Source organism: Heterodontus francisci, chromosome 41 (assembly GCF_036365525.1).
Source record: "Heterodontus francisci isolate sHetFra1 chromosome 41, sHetFra1.hap1, whole genome shotgun sequence".
Classification (NCBI taxonomy): Eukaryota; Metazoa; Chordata; class Chondrichthyes; order Heterodontiformes; family Heterodontidae; genus Heterodontus; species Heterodontus francisci.
In genome coordinates this window covers 13,485,479-13,508,551 of record NC_090411.1, presented here as the reverse complement: position 1 = coordinate 13,508,551, position 23,073 = coordinate 13,485,479, and the positions used below count along the sequence as shown (strand labels likewise).

At 45.5% G+C, this 23,073-nt stretch overlaps 1 protein-coding gene across 6 annotated transcripts in view; it reads right to left on the bottom strand.

Annotated features, from left to right (window-relative positions):
- LOC137353256 (beta-1,4-mannosyl-glycoprotein 4-beta-N-acetylglucosaminyltransferase-like) overlaps positions 1-22,857 on the bottom strand; it is a 94,170-nt gene extending 71,313 nt beyond the window's left edge. For all 6 annotated transcript variants that reach the window (XR_010969826.1, XR_010969827.1, XR_010969828.1 and 3 more), the window contains exon 1: positions 22,685-22,857. The gene's annotated coding sequence lies outside the window, so the exon portion shown is untranslated. The remainder of the gene's footprint in view (positions 1-22,684) is intronic.
- Positions 22,858-23,073: the final 216 nt, after the last annotated feature.

The following is a 23,073-nucleotide window of genomic DNA, read 5'->3' as shown; positions in this document are numbered from 1 at the left end:
ATCAGCAAACATCCCCACTTCTGACCTCATGATTGAAGGTCATTGATGAAGTAGCTGAAGATGGTTGGGCCTAGGACACTACCTTGAGGAACTCCTGCAGTGATGTCCTGGGACTGAGGTGATTGACCTCCAACAACTACAGCCATCTTCCTTTTTGCTAGGGATGGCTCCAACCAACCGAGAGTTTTCCCCGATTGCCATTGACTCCAGTTTGGCTCGCGCTCCTTGATGCCATACTCGGTCAAATGCTGCCCTGATCTCAAGGGCGGTCACTTTCACCTCACTTCTTGAGTTCAGCTCTTTTGTCCATGTTTGAACCAAGGCTGTAATGAGGTCAGGAGCTGAGTGGCCCTGGCGAAACCCAAACTGAGCAGTGAGCAGGTTATTGCTGAGCAAGTACTGCTTGATAGCACTGTGGATGACACCTTCCATTACTTTGCTGATGGAGAGTAGACGGATGGGGCAGTAATTGGCTGGGTTGGACTCTTCCTGCTTTTTGTGCACAAGTCATACTTAGGCAATTTTCCCACATTGCCAGGTAGATACATGTTGCGGTGTACTGGAACAATTTGGCTAGGTGCACAGCTACTTCTGGAGCACAAGTCTTCAGTACTATTGCCAGAATGTTGTCAGGGTATAGCCTTTGCAGTATCTAGTGCCTTCAGCCATTTCTTAATATCACGTAGAGTGAATCAGATTGGCTGAAGACTGGCATCTGCGATGCTAGGGACCTCAGGAGGAAGCAGAGATGGATCATCCACTCAGCACTTCTGACTGAAGATTGTTGCAAATGCTTCAGCCTTATCTTTTGCACTGATGTGCTGGTTCCCCCATCATTGAGGATGGGGATATTTGTGGAGCCTCCTCTTCCTGTCAGTTGTTTAATTGTTCACCACCATTCATGACTAGATGTGGCAGGACTGCAGAGCTTAGATCTGATCCATTGGTTGTGGGATCGCTTGCTCTGTCTACTTTCTGCTGCATCCGCTGTTTGGCATGCAAGCAGTCTTGGGTTCTAGCTTCACCAGGCTGACACCTCATTTTGAGGTACAGAAACATAGAAAATAGGAGCAGGAGTAGGCCATTCGGCTCTTCAGGCCTGCTCCGCCATTCAAAAAAGATCATGGCTCATTGTGCTGATCCTGGCATGCCCTCCTGCACTCTTCATTGAACCAGGGCTGGTCTCCCGGCTTGATGGTAATGGCAGAGTAGGGGATACAGGTGAGGTCCCAGAGGACTGGAGAACAGCCAATGTTGTTCCTTTGTTTAAGGGTAGCAAGGATAATCCAGGAAATTATAGGCCGGTGAGCCTTACGTCAGTGGTAGGGAAATTATTAGAGAGGGTTCTTCAGGACAGGATTTACTCCCATTTGGAAACAAATGGACTTATTAGCGAGAAGCAGCATGGTTTTGTGAAGGGGAGGTCGTGTCTCACTAACTCGATTGAGTTTTTTTGAGGAAGTGACGAAGATGATTGATGAAGGAAGGGCAGTGGATGTTGTCTATATGGAGTTTAGTAAAGACTTTGACAAGGTCCCTCATGGCAGACTGGTACAAAAGGTGAAGTCACATGGGATCAGAGGTGAGCTGGCAAGATGGATACAGAACTGGCTCGGTCATAGAAGACAGAGGGCATCAGTGGAAGGGTGTTTTTCTGAATGGAGGGCTGTGACTAGTGGTGTTCTGCAGGGATCAGTGCTGGGACCTTTGCTGTTTGTAACATATATAAATGATTTGGAGGAAAATGTAGCTGGTCTGATTAGTAAGTTTGCGGACGACACAAAGGTTGGTGGAGTTGCGGATAGTAATGAGGATTGTCAGAGGATACAGCAGGATATAGATCAGTTGGAGACTTGGGCGGAGAAATGGCAGATGGAGTTTAATCCGGACAAATGTGAGGTAATGCATTTTGGAAGGTCTAATGCAGGTGGGAAGTATACAGTAAATGGCAGAACCCTTAGGAGTATTGACAGGCAGAGAGATCTGGGCGTACAGGTCCACAGGTCACTGAAAGTGGCAACGCAGGTGGATAAGGTAGTCAAGAAGGCATACGGCAAGCTTGCCTTCATCAGTCGGGGCATAGAGTATAAAAATTGGCAAGTCATGTTGCAGCTGTACAGAACCTTAGTTAGGCCACACTTAGAATATTACGTACAATTCTGGTCGCCACACTATCAGAAGGATGTGGTGGCTTTGGAGAGGGTACAGAGGAGGTTTACCAGGATGTTGCCTGGTCTGGGGGGCATTAGCTATGAGGAGAGGTTGGATAAACCCGGATTGTTTTCACTGGAACGACGGAGGTGGAGGGGAGACATGATAGAGGTTTACAAAGTTATGAGCGGCATGGACAGAGTGGATAGTCAGAAGCTTTTTCCCAGGGTGGAAGAGTCAGTTACTAGGGGACATAGGTTTAAGGTGAGAGGGGCAAAGTTTAGAGGGGATGTGCGAGGCAAGTTCTTTACACAGAGGGTGGTGAATGCCTGGAACTTGCTGCCGGGGGAGGTGGTGGAAGCAGGTACGATAGCAACGTTTAAGAGGCATCTTGACAAATACATGAATAGGATGGGAATAGAGGGATACGGTTCCTGGAAGTGCAGAAGGTTTTAGTTTAGACAGGCATCAAGATCGGCGCAGGCTTGGAGGGCCAAATAGCCTGTTCCTGTGCTGTACTGTTCTTTGTTCTTTGATATGCCGGGCCATGAGGTTAGATGTGGTTCAGTACAAGTCTGCTGCTGCTGACGGCCCACAGCGACTCATGGTTACCTAGTTTTGAGTTGCTAGATCTGTTTGAAATCTATGGATTACTAGTGCAGTGAAATTACCTCTATGTCACTGCCTCCCCTGTTGAGAGCTTGGCTGTTGAGTTGCCTGAATGGTGGCCTTGAACAATTTAAAGGTGTGGTTGCACAGTGAACAAGGATAAACTTATGCTTAGTGTGCATTATCTTGCTTTAACATTCATTATTAGGATGTAGGTGTCACTGGCAAGGCTGCCTTTATTGCCCAGCACTTGTTGCCCAGTGTTTTCAGAAGGAAGATAAGAGCGTGGGAATGGATGGTTTCCTCCCCTAAAGGACATTAATGAACGTCGGGTTTTTTGCAACAATCCAACAGCTTTACTGATAAATTGTTTTTTTTAAGAAACGCTGGTAAGTCCTCAAACTGCAATGGCAGGGTTTGAACTCTCAAACCGTGCACTGTTACTCCAATAGCAAACTCTACACTACCATACCAACCCTGAAGGATATCTCAATCACAAAGGTATGCATGAAGGAGTGGGCAAGTGAGTGGGCTGCTCAAGGAAAGCAGAGCTCTAGGGCAAGCCAGCAGCACCCACTTACTAGAATGCGTGCAGCTCCAACAACACTCAAGATGTTCAAGACCATCCAAGACAAAGCAGCCCATTTGATCAGCACCCCATCCACCACTGGCACATTGTGTACCATCTACCAGATGCTCTGTAGCAATTCACCAAGGCTTCTTCGACAGCACCTTCCAAACCCGCGACCTCGACCACCTAGAAGGACAAGGCAAGCAGATGCATAGGAACACCACCACTTGCAAGTTCCCCTCCAAGTCACCCACCATCCTGACTTGGAACTATATCGCCGTTCTTCATTGTTGCTGGGTCAAAATCCTGGAACTCCCTTCCTAACAGCACTGTGGGAGTACCCACACCATACAGATTACAGCGGTTCAAGGCAGCGGCTCACCACCACCTTCAAGGACAGTTAGAGATGGGTAATAAATGTTAGCCTTGCCAGCGATGCCTACATTCATATTTGCATAAAAAAGGTCAGAAATTTCCCAGAACAGAAGAACCTCTGGAAGTTTGCTTTTTGTCACGACCTAACAACATAGCGAAAAGTTGGTTGGAACCTTTACAGGATTGAAGAGCAGAACTTCAAGGCTCATAACCTCAGGGTTAGGCAAGTAGGCTGGAGTAAACTATACACATCAACATATCTTCAGCTCCCATCTTCAACCTCTAAATTTGAGCCCACTGAAAACTCTGCTGCCTATATCCTAACTCACACCAAGTCCCATCCGGCCATCACCCTGTGCTCGCTGACCTACATTGGTTCCCAGTCCAGCAACTCTTCAATTTTAAAATTCCCATCCTGGTGTTCAAATCCCTCCATGGCTCTAATTTCCTCCAGCCCTACAACCCACTGAATTCTAAGTGCTTCTTTAACTCTACCCTCCTGGAGCATCCCCAATTTCTATCATACCACCATTGTGACCAGGCCTTCAGCTGCCAAGGCCCAAAATTAGGAATTCCCTCCCTAAACTTCTCTGCCACTCTACCATTTTCTCCTTCATTAAGATATCAAGCTCCGTAAAACCTATCACTTATCCCAGGATTTTGGTCACGTGTTTTAAGATCCTCTTCTGTGGGTGAGTACCAAATTTCATTTGATATTCGCTCCTGTAAAGCACCCTGGGATGTTTGACTATGTTAACGACACTATATAAACACAAGTTGTTGGTGAGATGGGCAGACCGAAAGACTCAGATTCCTGGGACATTGGGATGAATCCTGGGTGGGCAGGGGGTGAAAGCTATTCCGCTTAACTGGGATTTACCAGAATTAAACTTTTGTAATATCCTCACAGAAGTAGTAAGTGGAAAAAGAGCACAGGGGCTGGAGAGGATTTAAACCACTTAGATAGGGGAGGTACAGCAAATAAAGCAGATGAAAGGTGGGGGGAGGGGGGGGGGGGCAGAAAGTCACGACAAGAACTGGAAAAGTGATGAATAGGTTGAAGGAACATATTAAATTATTTTGTACAAATACATCAGAATTAAGAATTGGAGGTATATGTGTCTGTGACAAAAATTAACTGTTGACTAAAAGTCAATTTCCCCTCATTTGTTGCCGGGGTTAGGGCCTGGGCAGGGGAAGGTGCTCTGGGACCTGTTACACTTCCAGGAGCACAGATCTCATGGTACCATTTCAAGAAGTGGGGAGTTCTCCCTGGGTCCTGAAGACTATTGTCAACCACCATCAAAAAAGATTAACTGAATTTATCTGGTTGTGGGACTTTGCTGTGTGCTGACTGCCATTATTTGCCAACATACCAAAAGCAACTTAATTGGTTGTAAAGTGCTCAGGATGTGAAAGGTGCTATATAAATGCAAGTTCCGTGATTCCTTCAGGAGGGAGGGCATGTCCAGTAATGAATTGAGCAGTCTTGGATCCCTGGAGACTCCATGATGCTGGAGGGAGCCGGCCGGGAATTGCAGAGGTGTTAGTGTTCAAGTGGGTGGGGGGACAAGGCGGGAGGTTAGTTGATGCATGTGGAGTTGAAGGTGGCCTGGCCAGCCTTTTCTCACTGTCTGCCTTTCTTTACCAGAGCTCTTTGGTTTTGAAAAGGGACAACAAAGAATCCCAGTAAACCAGCAGCCAATGAAAAAACAATCGGCCCCCGCATCGCATTGCAGCAACACAAGAAGCAGAAAGCTTTCATCAGAGAACGAAACAGCCTGACTATTGTTTATTCACAGTATTTAAAGGCTATTGGCTTCCCGATTGAGCTCAGTGCTCTGTACGTGCACAATGCCTTCTTTCACATAGTGTGTCTCACCATCCTTGAGTTACGCCTCTCACTCCTGCTACGATTCAGAGCAACCAGATACTCCGAGAAAAAGTCAACTCCAAAACAACAGTACAGTGTGCATGGAATGACTCACTCACATAACACGAGATGGCCTGCGAAGGGAATGCACAACAGGTGTCTCCAAACAGAGGGCTGGGCCGTCCACAGTTGAACGTGAAATAGAACTCTAGTTAAAGAGGGAGACATATCTCATCATTAAAACTACAACTTAAAGCCCCAACATTGACTTAAAAGGAACTGAATGCAAGATACTGATGAAGAAACCAGATTGAGAATACCCACCCTGGGATATCAGAAATGTGGCCTCAATGTTAAAGAAATAACAAATAGCAAATACCGCACACTTAAGGCTACTAAACTACTTAAAGGAGATTAATTTTTTTAAATTACTGTTCCCTAGAAACAGACCTCAGGCCTTACTGAAGATCCTACCTCATGCAATCCGTGCTGAAATGTAGTTAGTATCTTACTCAATTCACCCAGCCTGTAGAATGTGCCCAACCCATCCTGCCAAACAAACTGCAGACTTGGCATCGCCTTATCAGATTTGGCTTTACCTCATCTTCTGTCCCACTTGTGCTAGGTCTGGGGTGGTTCACCGGTGGTCCTGGCAGTCTCCACACTTCAACTAGCTGTCCTGCACCCAGTACTCGGACTTGCACTGGAAGTCACAGGAAGCAGGTTAACGTGGTTACAGGGAGTGGTTTCTGAAGGTGACGGGAACTAGGCAGCAGTGGAGTTTTTAAACTGCACCTTACCCAAGCTGTTACTTCAGTCTGGAATGTTATCTGACTTGCCTAACCATAGTCTGCTCCTGGATCCATTCAATTTCCACAATCAACTCTGAACCTAGATACAGGCTGGTCGAGGCTCTGAGCTGAATCCACCTGGTCTGGTTATCAACCTCATTGCACAAGACCTCAAACTATAACTTGAAACACTCAATCGTTTTCTCTGTTCTGTTTACAAGCAGTAGACACTTCTCCCAATCTCTGGCAGACCCACGCAATCTGAAATTGCTCACTTGCCTGCATACTTTGGCCACCACATGTTATTTGTCTCCCTCTGGGTGCCTCCCCGGTTTCCTCTGCTCCAAAAGAATCAGAAAGTTTACGGCACAGGAAGAGGCCACTCCTGTCATCTGGTCATGCAGCTTCTCCCAATCCCTGCCCCAACCCTTCACTAATCCTCTGCCTTAATGCTCTCTGCTACTGTTTGGGATTTGAATGCCCCTCGGATGAGCTTCACTCTGTGCCTCTCTTGCCCTCCTCCTCCTCAAGACATTTGTCACTGCCTCACCCTACTCTCCATGGTACAGGAAGCCATTCAAGTGCAGGGAGAAAAAAGGAACGTAGTGGTAGTAGGGGAGAGTACAGTTAGGGGGATTGACACTGATCCCTGCAGCAAAGAATGAGAGTCCCAGACGGCTGTATTGCCTGCCCAGTACCAGGGTTCGGGACATCTGCTGAGTGCTGGAGAAGAATGTACAGTGGGAGGGGGAGGATCCGGTTGTCATGGTCCATGGAGGTACCAACAACATAGGCAGGACTAGGAAAGAGGTTCTGCATATTCAGTATGAGGAACTAGGTGCCAAATTAAGTAGAACCTCAAAGGTAATAATCTCTGGATTATTACCTCAGCCACGTGAAAATTGGCATAGGGCAAATAAGAATAGAGAAATTAATGTGTGGCTCAAAGACTGGTGTGATAGAAGTGGGTTCCGGTTCGTGGCACTGGCACCAGCACTGGGGAAATTGGTGGTTGATACCTGAACCATGCAGGGGCCGCTGTTCTCGCAAGCCGCATAACTAGGGAAGTAGAGAGGGTTTTAAACTGAGTAGTGGGGGCAAGGGATCAAATTTGGGAAGATATGGTAAATCAAGGAGTAGAGACAAGGCAAGGGAGAAAGGTATTAATATGGGAAATGATAGACAGTGACAGGAAGGGACAGAGCGTACAAATCTAAGAGTAAATCAACAGATAAGGCTAGAGGTTACAAAAATAATAAAAAAGGACAAAACCAAAGGCTCTGTATCTGAATGCATGTAGCATTCAAAACAAAACAGATGAACTGAGAGCACAAATAGAAATAAATATGATCTGATTACAGGGACATGGCTGCAGGACAACAGATTGGGACATGAATATTGAAGGGTACATGGCATTTAGGAAGGACAATTAATGTTTGTGGGATAATTTCTTGGAACAATACGTTCGGCAGCCAACCAGAGAGCAGGCTATACTAGACCTGGTATTGTGCAACGAGATAGGATTAATGAGCTCATAGTTAAGGCACCCCTGGGTAGCAGCGATCATAACATAATTGAATTTTACATTCAGCTGGAGGGAGAGAAGGGTGGGTCCAAGACTAGTATTTTAAACTTAAATAAAGGCAATTATGCAGGCATGAAAGCAGAGTTAGCTAAAGTGAACTGGCAAATCAGGTTAAGAGATAGATCAATAGGAGATGGAGTGGCAGATATTTAAGGGGATATTTCAGAATACACAGAATAGTTACATTTCAACGAGAAAGAAAAATTCAAGGGTGGGACCCACCATTTGTAGTTAAAGTAAAACAGTTAAAGATAGTATCAAACTTTAAAAAAAGCCTCTAATTGCACAAAGGTTGGGTGGCAGGTTAGAAGATTGGACAGAATATAAAAAACAGCAAAGAATGACAAAGTTTGATAAGGAAGTTAAAATTAGAGTATGAGAGAAAGCTAGCTAGAAATATAAAGACAGAGAGTAAGAGTTTCTATAGATATTTAAAAAGAATAGTTAACAAAGTGAGCGTTGGTCCTATAGAAAGTGAGCCTGGGGAATTAATAATGGATAATAAGGAGATGACAGATGAATTGAACAGATATTTTGCATCGGTCTTCACTATTGAGGATACAAGTAACATCCCAGTATTAGCTGTAAGTCAGGAAATGGAAAGGAGGGAGGAACTCAAGAAAATTACAATCACCAGGGAAGTGGTACTGAACACATTGTTGGAGCTGCGGCTGACAAGTCCCCGTGTCCTGATAGACTTCATCCTAAAATGTTAAAAGAAGTGGCTTAACGAGATAGTTGATGTGTTAGTTTTAATTTTCCAAAATTCCCCAGATTTGGGAAAGGTTCCATTAGATTGGAAAATAGCGAATGTAACTCCTTTATTCAAAAAGGGAGTTAGACAGAAAGCAGGAAACAACAGGCCAGTTAGCTTAACAACTGTCTTAGGGAAAATGTTAGAAGCTATTATTAAAGACGTTATAGCAGGGCATTTAGAAAAATTCAAGTAATCAGGCAGAGTCAACATGGTTTGTGAATGAGAAATCATGTTTAACCAATTTATTGGAGTTGTTTGAGGGAGTTACATATGTTGTGGATAAAGGGGAACTGGTGGATATGTTGGACTTAGATTTCCAGAAGGCATTTTATAAGATGCCACATCAAAGGTTATTGCAGAAAATAAAAGCTCATGCCTTAGGGGTAACATACTGGCATGGACAGAAGATTGGCTAGTTAACAGGAAACAAGAGTAGAGTCATTTTCTGGTTGGCAAGATGTAACTAGTGGTGTGCCAAAGGGATCCGTGCTGGGGCCTCAACTTTTTACAATTTATATAAATGACTTTGAAGGTTATCGGGGGTAGGTGGCAATGTGGAGTAGTCAATTCAGCCATGAACCTATTGAATGGCGGAGCAGGCTCAAAAGGCAGAGTGGCCTACTCTTGCTCCTAATTCGTATGTTCGTACTCTCTCACTGACCTTGTTGCCCAGCGTGCCCACTGGGGACTAATCTTGCCAACTTCCTCCCTGTTCCACCACTGCCCCCTTGGACCCCGTCAGTAGATTAGCGAGCACCATCTTTCTCTGCATCACCCTCCCTTCACTGGTGACCTCGTTATTTCCATAACCCATGGCCTATTGGGGATGACTGCTTCAATATTAGGGCCATGAACGAAATGGAGCTGAAGCTGGTGACCCTGCCCCTTAAATGAAGCCTCTTCAGCTGGCAAGACCCTCCACAACTCACCCTGACCTAACCATCGCTGTGACAGCGTGAATCTCACCACCTTGCCTTCTCCAATATGCCTCTGCACCTTCTCCTTCAAGCGTCCCATCTTGTTCCAGCCCTCCTTCAAAATCATTCTTTTCTACCCCTCAGTTTCATTTGCTCCTTCAGTTTCTGCACTGAACTACTCCTCATCCTGGCATTCCAATCTCCACCTCAATACCCCTTTCCCGCTCCCCTGTTATTTAACTGCCCTCCAATCCTTCCCAAACCTCTCACTCCATATAAACCCTCCTACCCATATTAATGGCCAGCCTTCCATATCCTGTAGTCCCTCTGTCATCACCTCGATCACAGACATGGCAAACCACTGATCACTTCTCCCCGTCTATCCTTACCCCTTCCTACACTCGCTCCACATCCTCAATACTTTTTACTACATTAAAGGCGCTATATAAATGCAAGTTGTTACTTTGTTGATTTTTTGTTTATCTTGATGTTCTCGACTTCACTTTGGTTTAATATTTATTTCTACTTTTTCCCGTCCCATTACACTAGCATGCCCTCTAAGAAATCTAAAAAGGTGGATTCATATCACTTCCTGCGTACCGCTTAGAGCGAGTACCCCCTTGCTTTAACCACCCCCCCCCCCCCCAAAGACCCGGGTGCGCCCCCTTGCTCCAACACCCTGCTCCTCCAAACCACCCCACCCCCCCCCCACCCGGGTGTGCCATCACTCTCCCTCTCTCACACCCACCCCCAACCCAGGTGCACTGCCTCGTTCTAACCCCCTCCTACCTCCACCCTCCCCCATTCCAGGTATGCCCCCTCGCTCTACCCCTCATCCACCCAATCCAGGTGCACCCCCCTCGTTCTAATAACACACACCCCCCCCCCACCACCACCGGTGCGCTTACCCGCTCTACCACAAACCACCCCCCACCCACAATCCGGGTGTGCCCCCTCACTCTACCTGCCCTGATCCAGGTGCTCCACACAGTGCTGATGTTGTCTGGACTACTGGAGCATTTATTACTGCAGGTCACAGTCACACTTGACTAGAGATATTTGGAAAACTAATCTACCTGAAAACGAAGGAGGGTGCAGTTTCATGTAGGTACTTGTAGAACTGGTAGCTAATGAAAAATCACACTTTGTGCAGTGCTCATAATTCCTGACTTTTGGCAGTGTGGAACAAACAGTATCTCGGAGTAGTGAAAAGCCTAACATTCTAACACAGAATTATTGTGCAGCAGCCTCCAGCGTGCTCTCTGCCACCCACCACCCTGCGGCTGCCCCGAGCTGTTGGTAGTCCTGGGGCAGTGATAGATACAAAACCTTCAATGGGAGGAACCACAGGCATACAAAAAAATAAAGAGGTTTCCTCTCGGAGTACAGCAACTCAATGAGGATTGCGAGAAGGCACAACCCAGCTCATGACAAACTCTTCCTATCCTGCTCAGAATACAATGAACAAACGACCCTGCACTCCACACAACAAAAGCCAGATAGACCCCATGCTCAAGATGGCATAATGCAAACCTAAAACATCTACATACAAGGTATGCCACAAAAAGAAAGCATCTTCTAACTCTGGAAGATAGCCTTAAGTGAGAGCGCTGGGGAAAGACTTGATGGTCACAAGTGGCAGTATGACTGAAACTCTACAATGCTTTTCTCAACCAGATTCTATTTGTACATCAGACGTCAAATGCTACAGCAGTTGGAACAGGTGACATCAGTTCTTCACCGAGGGGATGAGAAGTAAACATTCCAGGTTATAACATCCTTAGAAACGGGAAAACAAAAAAAAAGCATTCCTGATTTAAAATACAGACCATTTGGCCCATCAGCTTCATGCTAGTGTTTGTACTCACAAGCCTCCTCCACTTTACTTCATTTAATTCCATCAATATATTCTCCTATTCCACGTGCTTATCAAGCGTCTCCTTAAATGGATCTATGCCATTCGCCTCAATTATTCCATGTAGTAGCAAGTTCCACATTCTCACCACTCTCTGGGTAAAGAAGTTTCTCCTGAATTCCCATTAGGATTTATTTGTAACTAGCTTGTATTTATGGCCCCCCTAGCTCATTTCCTTTGCAACTGGAAACGTCCTATTAAACCTTTTCTTGCCTAGAGAAATAAGCCTGTTCAATCTTTCTTGATAGACATAACCTCAGTTCTGATCTCTTCTAGTAAATCTATTTTGCACCTACTCTGATGCCTCTATGTTTTTTGGCAATATAGAGATCAGAACTGTTCATAATATTCTGGGTATGGTCTAACCAAGGTTCTATATGTTTAACATAACTCCTCTGGTTTCAATTTCATTTAGAAATCAACCCCAGTGCTTGGTTTGCATTTTGCCAACATGCGTTGCTACTTTGTGATTTGAGATTCTGAAATCTGTACCCCCAGATCTCCCTGCTCCTCTACCACTTATGGCAGTTGTCTCTGGAGTATAAAGTTCTGTAGGCTAGGTAACCAACAGCAGCTGCTCCAATAGTCAGTGAAATTGCTGCAACCCATTCTTTCACCGCCGAACTGCTCCCCATCCCTCTGGCTGATTCGATCCGTTGCTCCTTAACTCATTTAGACACCCATTTTCCAAGGATTATGTGGCCTCCTTATACCTCCTACCAAAATGCACCACCTCACACTTACCTACATTGAAATTTGTCATTTACACGCCCATTCTGCAAGATTATTAATGTGGTTTTGCATTTTGCTGCAGTCCTCCTCTGTATTAACTATAACGCCCAATTTGATGTCATTCACAAATTTTGGAATTGTACTTCTGATCGGTTATGGGATCAGTTAATCCTTATTGAACACCAATTCCCAACTGGGCAACACCTTTAAGCCCTACTCTCTTCTACTCCTCGTGCTCCGACCTTAGTCATCAGACCTTATCAAAGGCTGTTTGAATATCCAAGTATATTACATTTACCACTTTCTTCTTCTTCTTTGGCCTCCTTGTCTCGAGAGACAATGGGTAAGCGCCTAGAGGTGGTCAGTGGTTTGTGGAGCAGTGCCTGGAGTGGCTATAAAGGCCAATTCTAGAGTGAGACTCTTCCACAGGTGCTACAGATAAAATTGTTTGTCAGGGCTGTTATACAGTTGGCGCTCTCCTTGCACTTCTGTCTTTTTTCCTACCAACTGCAAAGTCTCTTCGACTCGCCACTTTTTAGCCTCACCTTTATGGCTGTCTGCCAGCTCTGGTGATCACTGGCAACTGACTCCCATGACTTGTGATCAATGTCACAGGACTACATGTCGCATTTACAGACATCTTTAAAGCGGAGACATGGACGGCCGGTGGGTCTGATACCAGTGACAATCTCGCTGTACAATGTGTCCTTGGGCAACCTGCCATCTTCCATGCGGCTCACATGGCCAAGCCATCTCAAGCGCCGCTGGCTCAGTAGGGTGTATATGCTGGGGATGTTGGCCGCCTCGAGGACTACTGTGTTGGAGATGCGGTCCTGCCACCTGATGCCAAGGATTCTCCGGAGGCAGCGAAGATGTAATGAGTTGAGACATGGCTCTTGGCTGACATACGTTGTCCAGGCCTCACTGCCGTAGAGCAAGGTACTGAGGACACAGGCTTGATACACTCGGACTTTTGTGTTCCGTGTCAGTGCGCCATTTTCCCCACACCCCCTTGGCCAGTCTGGACATAGCAGCGGACGCCTTTCCCATGCGCTTGTTGATTTCTGCATCTAGAGACAGGTTACTGGTGATAGTTGAGCCTAGGTAGGTGAACTCTTGAACCACTTCCAGAGCCTGGTTGCAGATATTGATGGATGGAGCATTTCTGATGCCCTGTCCCATGATGTTCGTTTTCTTGAGGCTGATGGTTAGGCCAAATTCATTGCAGGCAGCTGCAATCCTGTCGATGAGTCTCTTCTGTGCGGGATGTTAATGCAGCATCGTCAGCAAAGAGGAGTTCCCTGATGAGGACTTTCCGTACTTTGGTCTTCGCTCTAAGATGGGCAAGGTTGAACAACCTGCCATCTGATCTTGTGTGGAGGAAAATTCCTTCTTCTGAAGACTTGAACGCATGTGAGAGCAGCAGGGAGAAGATCCCAAACAGTGTAGGTGCAAGAACACAGCCCTGTTTCACGCCACTCAGGATAGGAAAGGGGTCTGATGAGGCACCGCTATGCTGAATTGTGCCTTTCATATTGTCATGGAATGAGGTGATGATACTTAGTAGCTTTGGTGGATATCCAATCTTTGCTAGTTGTCTGAAGAGACCTCGTCTGCTGATGAGGTCAAAGGCTTTGGTGAGATCTAAGAAAGCAATGCAGAGGGGCATCTGTTGTTCGCGGCATTTCTCCTGTAGCTGGCGAAGGGAGAACAGCACACCAATAGTGGATCTCTGCTCGAAAGCTGCACTGTGCCTCAGGGTAGACGCGCTCAGCCAGCTTCTGGAGTCTGTTTAATACGACACGAGCAAAGACTTTCCCCACTCTGCTGAGCAGGGAGATTCCACGGTAGTTGTTGCAGTCACCAGAGTCACCCTTAAATCTACTACCTCACCCTTATCTACTCAGTCAGTTCTTCAGAAGAATTCAGTAAGATTGAGCAAGTATGGTCCTCCTTTTGAAATCTGTGCTGACTATGCTTTATTATGGTTTCAGTTTCCAGATGTTTTTCTATTACATCTTTCCCATCACCGATGGGAAGCTCATTTGTCCATCGCTCCATCCCCCTTTTTAGATACAGGAACCACATTTGCTATCCGCCAATCCTCTGGCACTATTCCCTTTTCTAATGAAATCATTTTAACCTCCCAGTCTAGTTCATCAATTATCCCCCCCTATCTTAAATATATTGATATCCTTTTTGATCTTTTCTAATGTCATGTTAACTTTGTTAGTTAGTTTCCCTGGTACTGAAGCTATGCAATTAATATTTCTGCGATTTCATAGTCATAACCTGTGACTTTATCATATTAGTAGCCCCATCACTACCCTGATGCTTTTTATACATATTTTTGATATTCTGTACTTCCTGTTTTCTGGACTGTATTTTTGACTTCTTTCCCAACCTCATTCTCTTTTGACATCCTCTCCTCATCTATATACCTTTTTCTTTAGTTTCAATTTTACCCTATTTGTTCATTCATCCTTGGTGTTTTATTATTGGCTAGTTATGCTCTTGCTTTTTCGTGAAATATATTTTTTCTGGACTCAATCACCTTCTTAACTATTTCCTACTGCAATTCCATTTGTCAGTTTTTCCCAGTTTATTTTCCCTCATTCCATTCTCATCCCCTTAAAATAAATTTTTGCCAATCTATTACCTTAATCCTCATTTTGTCTTTTGCAAACTGTTATCTTAAACATTATGTTGTGATCACTATTGCCTAGATGTTCCTTAAACACACTTACCCCAACTACTCGGATTCATTTCAGATAATTAGATTCAGCAGTGATTCTTCACTTGTAGGACTTTGTACAAAGTGAAAAGGAGTCCTTTGTAAAAACTCTATTTCATAGCTCTTCCTGTCCGTTTGAGGGTAGCTGAAATCTCCCATGATTATTCTACATCTCTTACTTCACAGATTAGCTTACATATTTCTTGCTCCACTATTCAGGTGGTCTGTAGAAAACCCCTATTAGTATTATTAATTGCTTAAGTTAGTTAGTGGGCAGAAAGAAAAAAATATTGCCAGTGTTCAGTGCCACTCAGAGGTCCTACGTAAAGAATAAATGGAGTGGATCGGTCAGACGGCTGAGTAGAGATCGCAGCAACACATCGAATGTTTTTGAATGGGGTATCGAGGATGGAGGATGATACTGGAGGGCTGCATACCTTCACTTCCTGAAAGCCTTTGATAAATTGCCACACAGACAACTATTGCTTTGTGGTTTTGACAGGCAGAATGGAAGCTGGATAGTGAAGTGGCTGATTTCCAGCAAGCAGGGGGAAGTAATTAACGGAAGCATGCCTTGGATGAAGGCATCAAAGCCAACATTTGTTTGGTTTGTGCCAACACGAAGAGTGCGCAGGCGTTAGGAATGTAGATGAAATAAGCTGGGTACAGGCTGATCTTCATACACAGGGACACATCGCCCTTCTGGAGGCAAGTATGGTCTGCTGTCCACTGGCCATGATAATACCAGGCATGGTTCCTCCTCAATGTTATGGGGCTTCAGAAGGACATGGCGACTTTTAAAAAAATTCATTTGTGGATGTGGGCGTCACTGGCTAGGCCAGCATTTATTGCCCATCCCTAATTGCCCTCGGGAAGGTGGTGGTGAGCTGCTTTCTTGAACCGCTGCAGTCCATGGGGGGGTGGTGGGGGGGCGGGGGTGCAGGTACACCCACGGTGCTGTTCGGAAGGGAGTTCCAGGATTTTGACCCAGTGACAGTGAAGGGACGACAATATAGTTCCAAGTCAGGATGCTGTGTGGCTTGGAGGGGAACTTGCAGGGATGGTGTTCCCATGCATCTGCTGCCCTTGTCCTTCTGGGTGGTAGAGGTCGTGGGTTTGAAAGGTGCTGTTGAAGGAGCCTTAGTGAGTTGCTGCAGTGCATCTTGTGGATGGTACACACTGTTGCCACTGTGTGTCAGTGGTGGAGGGAGTGAATGCTGAAGATGGTGGATGGGGTGCCAATCAAGTGGGCTGCTTTATCCCGGATGGTGTTGAGCTTCTTGAGTGTTGTTGGAGCTGCACCCATCCAGGCAAGTGGAGAGTATTCCATCACACACATGACTTGTGCCTTGTAGATGGTGGACAGGCTTTGGGGAGTCAGGAGGTGAGTTACTCACCACCGGATTTCCAGCCTCTGACCTGCTCTTATAGGCACAGTATTTATGTAGCTGGTCCAGTGCAGTTTCTGGTCAATGGTAACCCCCCAGGATACTGACAGTGCTGATGCTTTACATGCAAATCAAAAGGTTACAGAAAGTATTCAAGACTATTTAGAGTCACTGCAAAATAAACACAAGAAGCAATGAACTTCCGTTAGTTAACAGGTCAACTACTTTAAAAGGAAATAAACAAAGCTTTAAATAAATGCAGAAAAAAAAAATGTCGAAGTAGAGGAAGTGAAGGCACTGAAATGAGCATGGAGAGATTATGGGGAACAGAAAATGGCAGAATTATTTGAATATCACTCCATAGTGGAGCCAGATTTGGCTCAGTGAAGAGGACTACCAGATATTGTGGATTCAATTTCCACACCAGAGATTTGAATACATAATCTAGGCTGACATTTCTGTGCCATTACTGAGGGTGTGCTGCTCTGTCAGAGGTACCACCTCAGATGAAATAGTAAACCAAGTGTCATGCTAGAGCCCCCCCCCACCTGCTAAGAATAAGGCATATTAATTTCACCACATGGACATTAAATATCAAACTGTTGATGAGGTGAAGAAAGGACATTAAAAAAAAAAAATTACCAGGCCCTTGCTATGCAAAAGTGTTTTTCCAGCCAACAGCCAGTGTTTGGAAGGACAAACGGGCTGTTCCCTGCTCCAATCTAACCCACAATGGACTTTGAGCACCAGGTACATTGTGCAAGAAGGGCCCAGGGTTAGCTAAGACCAGAGAATCCACAAACAGATGTGGTCAGACCAGCTGGTCACATGACTAACCTACTTGGCAACCTGGGTTTTTCTGAATTGTACAAACAGTTTGAACTCAGAGTGTCTGTTTGCTTCTAGACTGAAAAGACCTGTCCTGTCTGCTCCCATCTTTCTCACGCAACTCCAAATCCACTGAAATCACATGAATCCCAAGAGACAGAAAAGTCTCCTACAGCAAACAATGTTTAAACAATAATACTTGCCCCTAATGAAAAGCAAGATCTACCTACAATCAAGGATTCTACAGTGAGCTCGAAGAACCATAACAAAAGACCCTCTTCAGGAGATTGCCTCAAACTTTTCCACTTTATTTTCTTCTGCTCTTTTCTGACTATCTGCATGTGTGTATCGCATATGGATGCTAGAGTGGGCGTGTCGTGTATCCATAGGCATTAACTGAATTAGAACAAAGTTCAAGTTTAACAAATTTCAACCTTCCTTCTTTAAGCCTAAGAAAACCTGTTTGGGCTGGTTTCTTTGCCTTACAATTGGAAAGCAGTGAACAAGGATTCAACAAAGGGGAGCTACAAAAACAGTGTGCTTAAAAATAAAACCATGTTACGGTAAGACCAGGTGAAGGCTGAGAGGGAACCCTAGACCCCTTTCACACCTAGTCGTAGCACAAGGCTCTGTCAGCCCTCTCAGGTGTGTGTAAAAGATCCCACGACATTATTCTGAAGAGAAACAAGCCAACTCTTCCCAGTGACCTGGGCCAATATTTACCCATCAATTAATATCATTCAAACAGAATCTGGTGAACATCACACTGCTGTTTGTGGAAGCTTGCTGTGCAAAAGGTGGCTGCCGAGTTTCCTACATTAGAACAAGCAATTACACTTCAAAAAGTACTCATTGGCTGTAAAGTGCTTTGGGACATCCTGAGGTCGTGAAAGATTCCATTAAATGCAAATATTTCTTTAGGAGCCAGACTGGCCCCAGGGTTGGTTCAACCATCAACGAGCAGGGTTAAAGCAGGCAGCAGACTGACTCTGAAGCCAAGTGCTGAGCAATGAAGCATGTGAGCACTCACTCGCTTTCCCGAGGTGCTAACCCTTGATTCTACAGAGCGTCAACCACCGCTGGTACATATTGCAAATGTTGGTCTAGACAGTCAACGCCAACACCAGCAGGATACTCACCAATGGGGGATATTTTAGCTGGGTTCACTGTCCATAAACACACATTAGGGGGTCACCCAATAACGGTCACGAGGAGAGGGGGACCCTGGCCAATTACTCTGCTCCATGCCCTGCATCACACCAAGTAGTACATTTGCCCACCTGACCTATCAGAGGAACTGGACACAAATTAGAGAGATTCAAAGGATCTTACATGCTCCCTTCAAGTGGTACTACATAGATCTACATTAGCCACACATGATAAATATCTCCAGGGTCATATTTCTGACATGTAGACTAACCACAGGACATTCTGACACGAATAGAGGCCCAGGTTTGAAAGGGAATAGCGTCTGAGGGAAACATCTGCAACAATTAATTACTTTGTGAGGCAACATTCCCATTCTGATATCACTGAACCATTATGACATCACAGCCATGTTCACCCTAGGTCTTACTGTGCACCTTCAGGATAGGACAGGCTCTCTACAAACATGACCATTCACAGTTTGAGCAACACACAGAAATTGGGGATATCCATATTTCAATTGAAAAAGCAAGGTTACCCAAATCACCTGGGTGTTAACACCAGTATATTTCCATACGTTTTGCAAATTGAGATTGGTCGTGTCTGCAAAAAGTATATCCTGTTCTGGAGATTTCTACGTTAAAAGGAGGAGATTGAGGTAGAGGGGTTTAGGAAGGAAAGTCCAGAGCTTAGGGCCAAGACAGCTGAAGGGATGGCCGCCAATGGTGAAGTGAAGGAAATCAGGAATGTGCAAGAGGCCAGAATTGGAAGAGGGCAGCGAACTCGGAGGATTGTCGGGCCAGAGGTGATTCCAGAGACAGGGAGGGAGCAAGGCTATGGAAGGATTTGAAAATAAGAATGAGAATTCAAAAATCAATGCCTTGCCGGACCGGGAATCAGTAAGTATATCGACAATGGTTAAACAGAATTTAGTACTTGCTCGGATACAGGCAGCAGAGTTTTCCATGAGTTTAATTTTAACAGAGGATGGAGCACTGCTCCTTTGGTGTCTGACTATCCTTGCCTGGTCCCAGAGAATCACCTGCAACGTCTTCCCTACCCACTCATCCTCAGCAACATCATCTGAAAACACATCAGGTCTCACATGAACACTGACAACATCAGCTCTACTTCATCATATCTCTCAACACCTCCACTGTTATGCTGCATGTCCAACATCCACTATTGGACGAGCAGAATTTTTTTCCAATTAAATTCTGGGAAAACCTTATCTTCAGACTTGACTAGTAGATTGCTTTCTTGATCAGGCTCCCAGCTTGCATTCTCTAAACATCAGCGCATCCAGCCTTATTACCAGCTGAGATTACTGCATTCCTTCAGTTCTGGCACATCCACCACTTTCAATGCCTCCAATATTGGCAGTCGTGTCTGCAGCTGCCTAGGCCAAGTTCTGGAATTTGTTCCCTTCCTTTAGGATGCCCCTTAGGACCTACCTCATTGACCAAGCCTTTGGGCACCTGTCCTAACATCACCTTATGTGGCTCTGGCCAATTTTGTTTGCTAACACTCGAGGGGTTAAACTTACATTAAAGATGCTATACATAAAACAAGTTGCTGTAATTTTAGGCATCTCCATCAAGTAACCCCTTAATCTCATCTGTTCTAAAAGGCTCAATTTTTCACATCTTTATTTGCATTTCCTCTTACCAGGCAGCATCCTAGTGAATCTATTGCCTCAACATCCTTCCTACAGTGGAGCCCAATACATCACAACATCTTATTGAAACATACAAGATTCTGAGGGGCCTTGACAGAGTAGATGCTGAAAGGATGTTTCCCCTCGTGGGGGAAAATCAAAAACTAAGGGGGCACAATTTAAAAATAAGGGATCTCCCATTTATGACAGAGAAATTTCTTCTGAGGGTTGTTAATCTTTGGAATTCTCTACCCGAGATCAGTGGAGGTTGTGTCATTGAATATATTCAAGGCTGAGTTAGACAGATTTTTGATCTACAAGGGAGTAAAATGGGGGGCAGGCAGGCAGTTGGAGTTAAGGCAACAATCAGATCAGCAATGATCTTAATGAATGGTGAAGCAGGCTCGAGTGGCCGAATGACCTACTCCTGCGCCTATTTCTTATAATCTTTATATTCTATACCCCTAGCTATAAAGCCCGATATTCCATGATTTTTTAAATGACATGATAGACTTCAAGTGCTGCTTTTAATGTTCTTCCTACTGATCAATTTCTAATCCAATTTTCTATCCTCCCACTTATTCCACATCCAATAATCTCTGACAATAATCTCCTGCGTATTACCTGGTCAAAGGCTTTCTGAAAATCCACGTGCACCACATCCACTACAGCACCGTCACCTCCTTAAATAAACTCATTAGGTTTCTCAAGCACCAACTCCCTTTCTGAAATCCACGTCAGCAGCTTCCAAGTGTTTTATCTAGATAGTTAATCATCTAAAGATTTCTCTCATACGGATGCTAAACTAACTGGCCTGGAAGTACCCAGTATTAGCTATCGCACTTTTTTGAAAATGGGTATTACACTGTCAGACCCATTGCCTGTGCATTGTGATTGTGCCTGGAGGGTCCCAGAAAGAGCCACTCTTCTCAACAAGAATTCCAAGACTCCTTGAATTTAACGAGACTAAATTGATTTGAGCAGGTGGGCAAATGAAATGCTGTTTTCCCAACTATTCCTTTCCAAGTGGAATCTATTTTCCTGCAGTTACAAGGCCAATTTTACAACTGGTTTAAATGAAAATCTTTCAAGTTGCACTTTTTTTTAAAAATAAAAACTGGTTTCCCTTGGTCCCAGGGCATCAATATACCACAGATAGAAGCCCCACACCAATTTACACTGTGTGCAAGGATTTCCTCAGCTGACAGTGCAACTTCACATGAGGAGTGTACAGCCCTCTGCTACTACTGCATTTAAAAAGATCCCCAGGTTATCTCAGGATCAGGAAACTTTTAAAACTTGGCTTCACATAAAACCACAGTGAACCTGTGCGTGGCCTCAGTGGTGAGATGAAGTCAAAACAATGCAAAATAATCCTTGGTCACACTGTTCTAGTGCCACTAAAGAGATGGAAGAGGCGAAAGAGGGGAAGTTACAGGAACACAGATATACAACTGAAAGGCACAAACAGCCGATACAGAAATATCATACAGCATACAAGGCGGCCATTCGACCCATGTGGGGCTCTTTGAAGGAGCTTTCCAGTTCGGCTCACTTCCCTGCAGCCCTGAAATTTCTCCTATTCAAATAGTTCTCAAATTCCCTTTTGAAAGTTATTGCTGAATCTGCTTCCACCACGCTTTAAAGCAGCACATTCCAGATCATAACAACTCACTGTTAAAAAAATCACATATTCTTCATCTGGTTTTTCTGACAAATGCATTTAAACCCACAACTCTGGTTATCAACCCTCCATAATCTTGAATACCTCTATTAAATCTCTCTTTAACCTTCACTGCTCGATGGAGAACCACCCCAGCTTCTCCAGTCTGTTAAATAACTGAAATCCTGCATCCCGGGTACCGTCCGATGAAATCTGCTCTGCATCCTCTTGATGGCCTGGACACTCTTCCTAACGTGTGATGGCCAGAATTGGACCCAATATTCTTGAGAGCCCTAACCAGTACTTTTTTAAAAAAAAAAGTCTCATCATAAAATCATTGAATTTTTACTCTTATAAAGCCAAGGATCCTTTTTTTTTAAAAAACATAGAAAAGGCTGATCAGCTTGTCCCCCCAAAATCGCTTATACTGCCTCTTCTCATTCTTCCTTGCAAAATGCCACAATGCTGGGTGCTGAATTTCATCTGCCATGTGTCTGCCCATTTCACCAGGCTATGTGCCCCCCTAAAGTCTGTTGCTTTTCTGCTCATTGTTTACATTGCCACACATGCCTTCCAGCTCACAGGGCTAATCCCCAAACCCAATAGACACTGCAGCCTGCATCCTCCTGGGGAATGACTGGGCACAGCTGCATGTGGATGGAGGGAGACAGGGCTGCCAGCCCCTCTATACTGCCCAGGCTTTAAACAGGGGCCTGGCAATCACCCCAAAGCCCCAGCCCAGGACCCCCGCAGACTCTGGGAGGAGCTCCCTTACTGCAATGCCCGAGCCCGGGGGGGGGGGAATGGAGATGGACAGGGCCTGGGGGTGGGGGATTGACAGTAAACGCCGCCCGGAGAGGGAGCGGGGAAGGCTGGGGCCCGGACCCGGGGGCTTGGAAGGTCGGGAGGAGACCGGAACCGGGGCCGGGGGTTTTGGGGGGGGGACCGGGATCCCGGGGCTCCCGCTCCTGCCGTCGCTGCCGTTCACTCACCCATTGCCCGCTCTCGGTTACGCGGCTGCCGGGCCCCCCGCTCCCATCCCTCAGGCTGGGCTCCGTTGTTGACGCCTTTTCCTTCCGCGACTTCACATTCGCATTCAACTAAACATCTCCTCCTCCCCGCCGCTGCAGAGAGGCGGTTCCCATCCTCACCACTTAAAGGGGCCGCCTCCCATCCTCATCGCTTAAAGGGGCCGCCTCCCATCCTCACCGCTTAAAGGGGCCGCCTCCCATCCTCACCACTTAAAGGGGCCGCCTCCCATCCTCACCGCTTAAAGGGGCCGCCTCCCATCCTCACCACTTAAAGGGGCCGCCTCCCAACCTCACCGCTTAAAGGGGCCGCCTCCCATCCTCACCACTTAAAGGAGCCGCCTCCCAACCTC